General features: G+C 45.0%; 1 long non-coding RNA gene across 1 annotated transcript; it reads right to left on the bottom strand.

Annotated features, from left to right (window-relative positions):
* Positions 1 to 2,983: 2,983 nt before the first annotated feature.
* On the bottom strand, positions 2,984 to 11,584 carry LOC141276779 (uncharacterized). Its single transcript, XR_012326863.1, has 7 exons — positions 11,568 to 11,584; positions 10,949 to 11,180; positions 9,267 to 9,297; positions 7,020 to 7,054; positions 6,134 to 6,255; positions 4,915 to 5,203; positions 2,984 to 3,297 (listed from the first exon to the last, which is right to left on the bottom strand). It is a non-coding gene; the product is annotated as an uncharacterized lncRNA (long non-coding RNA).
* Positions 11,585 to 12,617: the final 1,033 nt, after the last annotated feature.

Here is a 12,617-nt window from a genome sequence, read left to right as displayed (position 1 = left end):
ATTCCTTATGCTTTTTATATTTTTATAAATATTGTTATATCACCTTGAATAAAGCTGGTACTAAATTAATCTTCCACTAAGTATATATAAGAGTAAATTTTTCCACACTGAGGGCAGCAGAACATTAAAAAAAATTTTAAGTCTCTGTCAGGTGCCTCTTGAATGGCCCTGTTTTGTTTGAAAAACCTGGTTCAATTTTCTTACCTTCAGAGTTGGTCAAATCCAACTCCGCCAAACATGATTCAGTTAAAAGGGCCAAAGGGATGACCCTTCTCACAGCCTCCATCTTTGTGAGGAGGCAGCCTTGAGGGTGAGCAGACTTTTATACTTTTTTGCATTTCATAACTTATCTAGTTTCATAAGCCTCCTGGCCACCTCTAGGGAAATGTGTCAGTTTGACTATGCAAAGGGTAGATTTATGTGAGAATATAGCTTCTGTGTGACTGGTTTATTATCAACGATCCCAAACAGTGAGTGTCTGCTCTCCCCAATTTTTTTCCTGGAAGGTTTGCAGGAGGTGCCCAGCTAAAGCTCTTCACAGGGGATCTCCAACACCTGGCACACAGTAGGCACAACTAATCCCTCCTGGCACTGACTTGGGACTGTGCTTTTGCCTTACTGTTTGTTCAGATCATGAAGGGGGTAGCACCATTGACCTCTTAAGCCTTCACTGCTGTTCTGCAAAATTAAAGCCTTTGGAGTCTAAGGGATTAGCCATGTGAGGCAGGTAGTGTAGCACCTGGACAAACTCTGGGTCCAGCTGCGTTCCTCTGAGCCTGCCAGGGTGCTGACCCTGAGTGGGAGGGGGTGGGGAGGTGGCACAGGATCAGGAGGAAAAAGAAAGTGCAGATCTACGTTCAGTTTGGAGGAATTTCAAACTACTATGTCCAGAGAGCCTGAAGAAGGCACATTAAAGTCCCTCAGGCACTACATTTTGCAGATGATAGAAAGGAATCCTGGTGTCAAAGGTGGGACTAAAAAGAGCAAGTGTGTGTGTGGCCTTCTTCCTTTTCTTTCTTTCATCCATTCAAAAAATATCCGTTAGTTACTGTTTTAGGGCCTGGGATACAGAATTGAATATGAGAGACACAGTCCTGCCTTCAAGTCTGATATGGAACTTCCTGGCGGCAAGAGAAAATTGGAAGGCATATGAACACCTAAGATGAACCTGGGAATAGATGCCAGGAGAGGAGCAGAGAAAGTGTCCTGGAACTCAAGATGGACAGGTCATTTCAAAGTGGAGCGTTTCGGAGCAGCCTCCAGGGAAGATGCAATTCTAAATTTGCTGCTTAAAACTTGTACTGGGGCTGGGAGCGCTCACCCTCTAGGAAGTTTGTCCCCATCAGCCCTTCTGGCAAATTTCAGCATCGCTGAAATGCTGACTATTCCATGAGCCAAGCCCTGTGTGGAGAGGACTGAAACTCAGCAGAGAGGGGGCCTTTAGAAGATGCTGAGCTCTATGTTCATCCCAGAGGGAGTAGATGTTTCCTTCATTTCCGAGTTATCTTTTTTACCCCTTTTAGTAGGTAATCACCTGTCACTAGTTAACTCTAAGTAAACATGTGATGCTTATAAAGCAAGCATTCTGTTGTCGCAGGAAGTACAAATTGTGGTTACAGATGGGGAGTCTGTGCTTAGAAAGGGGTACTAGAGGCTCAGTGGAAGGTGCCAGAACAGTCAAGGGTGCATCTTGCTGCCCATTTCTGTGCTAACACACAGAACGTGTGTTAGTCAGGCTACCGTTTATGGGACACATTCTCAGGCACTGTTCTAAGTGTTACATGCTTTCACTCATTTATGAGATGTAATAGCTCACTAATGGGGAAAAATAATGACTCTGATGATAAGGATTATATTAAATGTTAATGCATTACCACAAAGATGTGAATTAACATAATCAAAACGTGTTTTATATGAATATTTAGAAGATAAACTGTCAGAAATCACTTCATGATGGAGGTGAAGATGGCTCATTACATGCAATGTCTGTTACTACGTTGATGTTTACCAGGCACATTCACAACTGGAATAAAAACTACATTTATGAGCTTCCCTTGCAGCTAGATGAGACTGTGTGATTCAGTTCTGTCTAGCACAGGGGATTTACAGAGAAATGGAACGCACAGCTTTTTTCAACCTCCTTCCTCTTTGTCTAGAATTTGGACATGAAGGTTAGAGAACCAGCAGTCATCTTGCAGCCAGCCTGACTGTCTGCTGCTGGGCATCTTGAAGAGGAGAAAAATCAAATTCTTACTTGTTCAAGCCACTGTTATTTTGAGATTTTGTTATAATCACACCTAATCTTAAGTGATAAAATAGTCAAGTGGTTTGTTCAACTTAACATGGAAAAGAAAAACTGAGCTTTTACAAGGTTTGAAGAAAATGTCTTCTTAAGAAAAGCTTTAGACACTCCTGAATCTTTTATATCAAAAGTGCAACTTTAGCGAATTTTCATATTCACTCTTATGTATACAGTTATGTGATGTGATTCAAAAGCAAACACTAAAATGACAAAAGAGTTTAATGTCATGCAGACTACTAGAAGAATTCTCATTTTCAAGAAAATATATTTTAGAAGCCTGAGAAAAAGACTGCTCCGAAAGTTATTGCAAATTCGGTCTCCGTGGTGAGCACTGTATTGCTTGGAGGCTTATCCTCTCAGGAGAAACTTATATTTTTACCGTATCTGTCTCTAAATTAAGATGTTTCCTCTTCAACATCCCATTGACTCTTCACAACAAGCCTATCAAGTGGGTCCTATTACCTCCATTTTACAGACAAGGAAAACGGGGTTTGGAGGAATTATATGCCACACACAAGGGTAAGCGAGGTGGAGGCAAAGCCAGACCTGCTAACTCAGAGCTGCAGGAGGCTGAGATGGAGGGATGTTCGTGCGGGAGTGTTGCATCTGTTGCAGGAAGGGGGACCCCTTCCAGGGCCCGAGAGCGGACTCTTGTCTAACACTCGGAAATGGATAGTCCGAGCAGACACACGTGCTGACAACGCAGGAGACTTTATTGGGAAGGGGCGCCCGGGCGGAGAGCAGCAGGGTAAGGGAACCCAGGAGGACTGCTCTGCCACGTGGCTCGCAGTCTCAGGGTTTATGGTGATGGGGTTAGTTTCTGGGTGGTCTCTGGCCAATCAGTTTGCTTGGCCCGTATCTGGTCTGACTCAGGGTCCTTCCTGGTGGCACGCGCATTGCTCAGCCGAGATGGATTCCAGCGAGAAGGATTCTGGGAGGCTGGTAGGACATGGACTGGCGTCTCCTGTCTCCTTTTGACCTTTCCCGAATTCTTCCTGTGGGTGGGTGGGTAAGGAATGTTAGTTCCGCATTTCTTACCAGGACCTCCTGTTGTGAGATAACTCATGCGGGTGGTTACTATTATGTCTGGCCAGGGCGGGTGGTTTTGGTCTGTGGTTCCCCTAACAGGTCCACCCTCAACTCAGTGGAGAGCCCCCAGGAGCTTGAAGCTGGAGCTCCACAGGGCAGGATGGAAGGCACACCCCTTAGCATGGCCTCCAACACCATCTCCGTCTCAGCCTAGCTTATTATCCGGCCTCACCTCCCACTGTACATCCCACAGCCCACACGTGTTCAAACCTCTGAGCCTGGGCCGCATCGTTTGGCTGCCTGGGCCTGCCCTCCATCTCCTCCTACAGTTGCTGGAATCCTAATGTCTTCTCTCCAGGAAGCCTCCCCTGAGGCTCTCACCTGTCCCCCCTCCCCCACCATTAATTATTCCTTCCACAGGATCTCCACGCCCTTTGCTTGGGCCTCTAATGAAACCTGAATTTTGTTTACCTACAGGTTTCCAGGGTAGGATTTTACACTGTGGACAGATACTTGAGTTCAGGAACCAAAGCTTCTGTGTCTGTACTTTGTCTTGCTGAACCCACTATTTTAGACGCAGGAGGTGCTCAAGAAAATGTACACTGAGAAGAATTAAGGGGGCTTTGTTTGTTTGCTTTTCATACTACTTAAAAATGCTTTAGTTTCCAAGTGCTTTTCATGTCCTATCCAACTCTATTAATAGTCAGGGTTCTCCAGAGAAACAGAATAGGATATATACAAATACATAAGAGGACACGTATAATGGAATTGCCTCACCCAATTATGGAGGATGAGATATGACACAGTATGCCTGCTGCAAGCTGGGAAAGCTTCCAGGAAAGCCTGTGGTGTAATTCCGTCTAAGTCTGAAGACCTGAGAACCAGGGGAGCCAGTGGTGAAACTCCCAGTCCGAGGCCACTAAGAACCAGGGGAGGGGGGATGAGGTGGCGGGGTTGCTAGTGTGAGTCCCCGAGTCCAACAGGAGCTCCAATGTCTGAGGGCAGAAGATTGATGTCCCAGCTCAAGAAGAGAGAGAATGAATTTGCTCTTCCTCTGCCTTTTGTTCTATTCAGTTTCTCAAGGGATTGGATGACGCCCACCCACACGGGTGAGGACAGATCTTTACTCAGTCTACTGATTCAAATGCTAATATCTTCTGAAAACACCCGCACAAACACACCCATAAATAATGGTTTAGTAGCAGTCTGGGCATCCCTCAGCTCAGTAAAGTTGACCCATAAAATTAACCACCACAAGTCCACCCTGAGTCAACGTGGCACTCGTATGCATCTTCTTAAAGCATACTTAATCTCCAGATAAAGACAACAATAAGGTCATAATTCCACCTAACATGATACAACTATTCTGCGTGCAACCCAAAACACACTAGTTCCTTCTCCAGAAGAGCAGGGAAGTCCTTGAGTGATGTTCACTATTTTCCTGATATCCTGTAACCTAAATACTATGATGTAAAATTAAATACTGAATGCTGACATAAAGTCAATATATCTTATGTTACATGATATGGAAATAAGAGAGGAAAGAAAACAAAGATATTTTCTTAATATATGTAAATACACACATAATATATTCATAACAAATAAGGAAGAAATATGACAGAATCCTTGTTTCTGTAACTGCTCAGATGGTAGCAGTTGGTATTTATAGACACCTTCTACTACTCATTCTGTATTCAGAGTCCCTTGTTTATGTCACAGAAGCACGATGGCAGGGGGTCAAATTCGGCAGGAAAGCTACATTCTTCACAGCACTGGAGGCTGGGATAAGACTCAGAGATGGAGTTTGTAGCCCCGGTGACCTTGTCTCGATTGCTCTTGGTTACGGTCATAGCAACAGGGGCCTTTGCAGCACTTCAGAAAAATATACACAAAGCATGGAATTAGAATTTTTCATTTCAGTCCATCTGTTACAATTGTCAGGGGTATCTGGAAAGTTTGGGGCTGGAGCCAATCAAACACATGACACCAACCCAAAGTGCTCTGCCCCCGTCCCAAGTTCCTGTCTAATCCCTTTCTCTCCTATGATTGCCAGAAATGTATAATCAGGTTACAGGAAATAAGGGAGAGTGAATTGCAAGTGTGGGTCACGAGATGATCACTGCAAGTCCTCCAAGTGCAGAGCATGACAGAAGCCAAAGTCAGCCGTCGCCTGGGTGCTGGGATTCACCTTCCAGCACACAGGCCTAACTTCCCTAGAATGGGAACACCACTGCTTCTGACAACCAATCTCTCCCATGTTTGAAGGTTTCTTTCCCCCCAATTTAATGCTCTCTTGTCTGATCTACACTCCCTTGTCAGCTTCCTCAGGCGCTTCCCCAGAGTCCTGTAGGCCCCCCTCACCGTCCCCAAGGCCACAAGTGAGAGGACACCCTGAGAGCTCCCCAACTCAGGCAAGAGGAGGTCAGCTCAGCCCGTCCTCTGGGTGAACAGAGGCAGAGACTCATTCACACAGTCTCCCCGACAGTCCCCAATCTGCAGAGCCTGAACGGAGCGGGGCCAGCCAGTGTGCAATCAGCCAGCTGAGGGTAAACTCAATGAGGTCAAGTGACAAGGCAGCACAGAGCCCCCTGGCTGAGAACATTCTACTTACGAGCTCACAGCCCCAAACCAGAAGGGGAAGAAGCCAAGATTCTACACGCACTGCCTTGGTCGTCTCAAACCCTCCTGCTGTTCCTGACCTCACCCAGGGTGTGGCCATAGGGCAAGGGATGACCCCGCTCAGCACAGAGCCCCAGGATCCCATCTGGGGGGGTGTTAGCCACTCTTACCCACATCACTCACTTTAATGTGTCAGCTGCTTTGAAGTAAAGACAGATGACAACGCCTGTCAGCACAAATGCGGTCATCAGTAAGCCGCCACCAATGGCAAATCATAATCTTGAGGTCAAACATCTTACACACACCTGGGCAGAGAAGTGCAGGCAAGCAGTGAGTGTGAGTTCCCCCTGCCCACAGTCACTTAGCAACCTCAGTATGCTTCCTTCAGTGGAAGAAGAATGAACCCAAGCCACAGAGCCTTCTCGATGCATCTAAAACATGAATGGATCTTCCCAGAGGAGCCCAGTATCCTGAGCTGGTCCAGGTTGGGTAAAGGTTTATTCATGGATGAAAAAAGACTGAACTACAAAGTCCAGAGAGAAGGAAATTAATAGAAAAATTGAGAAGAATCTTTTCCCTCTCACAGGCAGTAATGTGCAACTGTCAGTAAAAAACAGGCCTGCACCTGAGCAAATGGTTTTGATCCCAAACACCTGGGTCTCATGAACTATATTTACTGATAGAGTCAGGATTGACCCTTTGCTGTTCAGCAAACTTAAAAATACTGTTTTATGGGAATGACTAAGGGAAAGACTTTTTAAAAATATCGTGCTGCGTAATAGAATACACAAACCCATTTCATAAGTGATTATGTTTTAAGGAAAGAAAGTTTTTAATTCTCCCACTGACAGCTGTCATGCCATCTCATGGTTTAAGGAGATTCTAGGAGACTTTGTCCCTCATTCTGTCTCAACAGGAGACCAGAGGCCTTTCTGCCATTTTCCCCCCTACATCCTCCCAGGAAATCCGGTTTGTCTGGAATAAGCAATTTGCTTAATCTAACACAATGAAATTGGGGAACGTGAGCCAGGAAAGAAGCAGAAACAATTCTACTGCTAAACATACTTACTACAGTTAAACCATCCAGATCTGGATGAAGGCCAACTGGAAAAAAATTGAACAAAAAACAAAAAAACTTTAGGGAACAGGATATTTTATCAAACCTGTAATTTGAGAAACAGGGATCGAATCATCCCCGTTAGGAGGAATTAAGATCCAAGGTTGAAGAGCTCACTTTAGAAGCACAGCCTCTGTCCAGCTCCAACTGGTATGCCTATCAGGCCATAGGCTGTGTGACATCAGCTCTCTGGACACCAGCTCTTCCATGGAGTTCCGAATTCTGTTCCATGTGTAGGTATATTTTAGGCCCCATGAAACAGATATACTATTTTGAATCCCTTAATTCTAAGTCTTTAACTTTGCAGGTCTTATTTCCCTCACGATAATTTTAAGGATTTAAAATTTCAATTTAAAAAATAAAGGAAAAAGATAGAAATGGGAAGATTAAAAATAGTCTTACACTTAGGAGTTCAATTATAGACGACTTTATGTTAGCTACACAATGAAATAATACAGAGCCATTTACTAGGATTCAAGCATATATGCTCATTGACATTGCAAGATTTTCATACTTTATAGTTAAAAGGGTTACAAAAATGAAAGTTGAATAGGATACCTGTTCTAAGTCAAGTATATATGATTTAAGGTACTCATACCCAGCCAATCTAGTAACATTAAATGAGGAGACTCCAGATACAGACAAGAAAGCTTAGATTTGTTTCTCCCGGCTCCTCTCTGCAAAGAATAACTGTAATACCTGAGGTAAAAACCAAAAGAAAACACAACAAAGGTCAAACGAAGGAGAACTGTGAAAGTTGGAAAGAGAAAGCAAACTGGTTAGGGACCCTAGGCCTGGATGAGCAGTATAGCATCAGGACAGAAGAAGGTAGCCCAGGCCCGATGTTCCCCAACTCCGAATCCAGCAACAGAGGGTGGCTCTGGAGAGTTCATTCTCCCTGGATTTAATGCGAGTCCTGCTGACAAGCCCAGGCTAGCCCAGTGGCAAGGCGGACAGTGTGGGAGCCCCCTGACAGTCAGTGGCTAGCGGAAGTGGGCCAGAGATTCCCTCTCACACCTAGATGCACCAAATGGCTGTAGCCTGGGGAATCTCCTGCTCCTTCAGGCAGCACTGCTGGAGGCTTGGGAGCCCCAGTGGCACCAAAAAAACTAAGCTGATCAAAGTAGCACTGAAAAGCCTCTGAACGTTATATTGTCATTGGAACCTCATCCCACGAAAATAGGCCAGGATCTGCATTCTAAACCTAACCCGGTGGCTACCTGATAAAATTAAAGATTTAAATAGGACCTAGAGTCTCCTAACATAATAGCCAAAATATTCAGGATTCAATGGAAAATCACCTGGCAGACCAGGAACCAGAGAAGTAACACCTGAATGAGAAGAGACCATGAATTGATGCTAACAGCAAGATGAATCAAATGTTGGAATTATCCAGAAAGAATTGAAGACAGAATCCTACAAAGCCTTTGGTAATCAATACCAAATCTTCTTGAAATAATGACAATATTGAAATTTCAGCAAAGAAAGGGAAGTTACAACAAAAAAACCAAATAGATATTATACAACTAAAAAGTACATTAACAGAAATTAAAAAACAAAACAAAACAAAAACACCTCACTGGAAGGGTTCAGTAGCAGATGGAAATGACCGGACCAAATCAGCGAACTTGAGGACAGAACAAGAGAATTTAATAATCTGAACAAAAATTAACAAAGCCTCAGGGACCTTTGGGACCATAACAAAAGTTCCAACATTTATGTTATCAGAGTCTTAGGAAAGAAGAGAGAGAATGGGGATGCGGTTTTGAAGAAATAATAGCTAAAAACTTCCCAAATTTGGCAAAAGACAGATTCAAGAAGCTGAGAAAATCCTGAACAGGATAAAGCCAAGAAAATCCACGGCAAGACACATTCTAAATTCAACTTCTGAAAACTAGACAAAGAAACAAACTTGAAAGCAGCTAGAAACAACACATTACCTACAGAGGAACACCAATTCACATGACAACGCACTTCTTTCTTGTTTGTAACCATGGAGGCCAGAAGAAAGTAGTACATGACATTTTTCCAAGGGCTGAATGAAAACAACTGTTAAATTCTGTATCTGGCAAAACTATCGTTCAGGAATGGAGGAAAAAGGACATTCTCGGATGAAGAAAAACTAACAGAATTTGTCCTGAAAAGATCTACCCCTTAAAGGACAGTTAAAGGAAAAGAAAGTAAAAATAGCTGACATACCTTTCTGAACAGGTGACATTCCAGCAGAGGCCTAGAAAAACGGGGGAGCAAAGTGAGGAGGTGTATTCCAGGCAAAGAAAATAGTAACTGAATCCCAAGGCTGCAGTGGGTTTGGTGTGTTCAAGGGACAAGAAAAGGGCCATTGTGGCTAGTGAGATGCATCCAGGGGAGAGCGGTGGTAGGAGACGGAGTTGGAAAAATTAGCCAAGGACAAAATCTTATGGGGGTTTAGAGCTCTTAGTAAAAAGTCTAGATTTTTTTTCTGCCTGTTATAGAACACCTTTGGAGGGTGTCAGTGGGGTTTTAGCAAGGAACCCATACAATCTGGCTGCAGAGCCTGTGCTTTTAAACGTAGACCAGCGGTTCTCAAACTGCGCATGCATCCACATCAGCTGGAGGGCTTGATGAACCATGGATGGCTGGGCCCAGCCCCAGAGCTTCTGAGTCAGTATTGTGAGGTAGGGCCTGAAAATCTGCATTTCAAGTAGGTTCCCAGGGTATGCTGCTGCTGCTGCTGCTTCCGGAACCAGACTCAAGAACGACTGCTCAATATAATTGACTTTGAATGTGACTTCCCTATGGCACCTAAGATGGAAGAGAGGAGGGACTTTCAAATGTACTGGAATAGTAATGATATTAAGAACCACGTATGTCACTCTTGTTATTTGTTAAATATTTATTTATTTATTGGCTGTGTCAGGTTGCGGCACACGGGATCTTTTGTTGCAGTGGGCAAGCTTCTCTCTAGTTGTGGCCAATGGGCTCCAGAGTGCACGGGCTCAGTAGTTGCAGCACCTGGGCTTAGTTGCCCCACGGCATGTGGGATCTTAGTTCCCCAACCAGGGATCAAACGGGCGTCCCCTGCATTGCAAGACGGATTCTTAACCACTGGGCCACCAGGGAAGTCCCACTCTTGCTACTTAAGAAGACAGAGAACAGAAGAGTAGAAAGAGGGAGGGAAAAATTTAACATTTACTGGGTATCTCCTATATACTAGGCCTGTGCTAGCAAGTCATATAAACTTCATACAAGAGAATGAGTGGGCTGCGATAGCTCCAATCCTACAGAAGAGAAAACTGAGGCCAAGAAAGGCAAAGCCACTCATCCAAAGTTACACAGCAGGAATAACTAAGATGGAAAGAGAATTCAGGTTTTTCTATCCTTGTGTTTTTTTCTCTAAGTCATCTTGGAAACATGGTCTCTGAGGGCATTTGGAGAGAAAATGTCAAAATGGCAGAAAACTGAAATCCTGGGCTGCTGTCCAATGCAGGGCATGGGACTGCCCTGAAGGACAAAGTAGTGGGACTTCCCTGGTGGTCCAGTGGTTAAGGTTTCGCACTTCCACTGCAGGGGGCCGTGGGTTCAATCCCTGGTCAGGGAACTAAGATCCCACAAGCTGCACATGCTGTGCATGGCGCAGCCAAAAAAAAAAGGAGGAGGAAGTAGTGATGTGAGGAAAGGAAGGGACAACTAGGAAGATGCCGTACTTGCTTTACCTTGAGAGAGGTGGCCATGGAAGAGGCGTCACTTCTCCTTTCAACAGCCTTGGATTTCAAATGTCAAAGGGGATCAGTTCCAAGTAAGAAGGTTCTATACCAAAATCCACATGGGCACGGGGAACAGAGAATGGAAGCAAGAGAAGGAAAGGAGTCCTGGATTCCAGGCCCATCTTTCCCACTTACCTGATAGAATGGTTAGCAAAGTGGTTCAGCTCCCCGTGCCTGTTGCTGCTTCTCGAAAGAGAAAAGATAATGAATAATGTGTGGTTTGACAATGGCGGTGGAGGCTATTAACGTCTGAGAGGTTTCAGTGAGAACACAGGTGTCACCACTTTGTAAACTGTGACGCCAGTGTGAGCAGTTGATCCCTTTGATGGTGGCTCTTCTCCAACCACAGATGTGTTCCGTTCACAGGCTTCATCCAGATGCAAAGTGTGAAAGTGAAAACATTAAGTTTTTGATGGAACCTTCACCGAAGGGTCTCTACTGGGCCCCACCAGAGATTCTGATTCATTGGTTTTGGGGTAAAGCTCGAGTTTGCCTTTCTAACCAGCTCCCAGGTAAGGCAGATGGGAGGGGCTGATCAGATGGCTCTGTGTCGAGGTGTGCTATGATAGAGACCAAAGCAGACTCCCCAAGCTCAGCCTGTTATCTAAATAATAATAACCCTGAGATCTTTTGAAATGCCTATTCAGGGACCGCTTCTCCCTCTGGTGCGATTTGTTAAACCTTCATGTTTAACAACTTCCCCAGGTGATTCTGACAGAGATTGGAGAGCAAATGAAGAGTAACACTGACTTACCTTTGTCAGGCAACCAGATGTTACATGGTTGTACGTTCATAGCACCCAAAGCAGAATGCCAAGAAATTCTGCACGTGAGGTCACAAGCAAAGCTCCACTCCTTTCTGAGGCCCAGAGCGAATCATGTCACCCTCCTGCTTGAGCCACTGATTATTTGGTGCTAACAAATCCCGAGTGGAGCAGTGATGGTTTTCCCAGGCCAGACCCAGGCTACCTTTTCAAGCCCTTCCTCTACCTGACATGCGTCATATGCTTGAGCCAATCTAAACTGTTTTACTTACCTCTAAAAAGCGCCTTCTGTGTTGTTTTCTCATGTTTCACGTGTCCAGTCGCTTGCTGAGGAACGGAGAGACCAAGGGCAGCTCATGAAGGCTGCACCTCAGCTAAGCTTTGAACAGTAGTGTGATTTAGGGCAGGAAGAGGTAGGGATCAGTGCACGAGGACTCTCATCTGCTGGAAGCAGCAGCTTGAGGAGACTTGGGAAGAAAGGGCGCGCTGCAACGCAGGTCATGTGGTGGTGGCCAATGAGCCTGGAAAGCCAGGCTGGGGCTAAGTGAGGAAGAGCCTCCAGTGGTCGTCTCTGTTTATGAGCCACGTGGCAGCAACACACAAACTCACTCCTTGCCCTGAACCTAAAAGGATCAAAGTCCAGTGATGATAGAGGGATGAAAAACTTAATATGCTACCACAGGAAAGAAAGAGATGAATTAATACTCAAAGGCGAGGCAATGTGGAAATTAAAATATGTAACCTGTATCTTTTTTTATTTTTATAAATTTATTTATTTTTGGCTGCGCTGTGTCTTCGTTGCTGTGTGCGGGCTTTCTCTAGTTGCAGAGAGCGGGGGGCTACTCTTCATTGCAGTGCGTGGGCTTCTCATTGCGGTGGCTTCTTGTGGAGCACGGGCTGTAGGCGTGCGGGCTCAGTAGTTGTGGCTCACGGGCTCTAGAGCGCAGGATCAGTAGTTATAGCACACGGGCTTAGTTGTCCATGGCACGTGGGATCTTCCCGGACCAGGGCTGGAACCCGTGTCCCCTGCACTGGCAGGTG

This window comes from Tursiops truncatus, chromosome 16, assembly GCF_011762595.2.
Source record: "Tursiops truncatus isolate mTurTru1 chromosome 16, mTurTru1.mat.Y, whole genome shotgun sequence".
In the NCBI taxonomy this organism is placed as follows: domain Eukaryota; kingdom Metazoa; phylum Chordata; class Mammalia; order Artiodactyla; family Delphinidae; genus Tursiops; species Tursiops truncatus.
The sequence above is the reverse complement of the archived record's forward strand: the minus strand, read 5'-3'. Positions and strand labels throughout refer to the sequence as shown.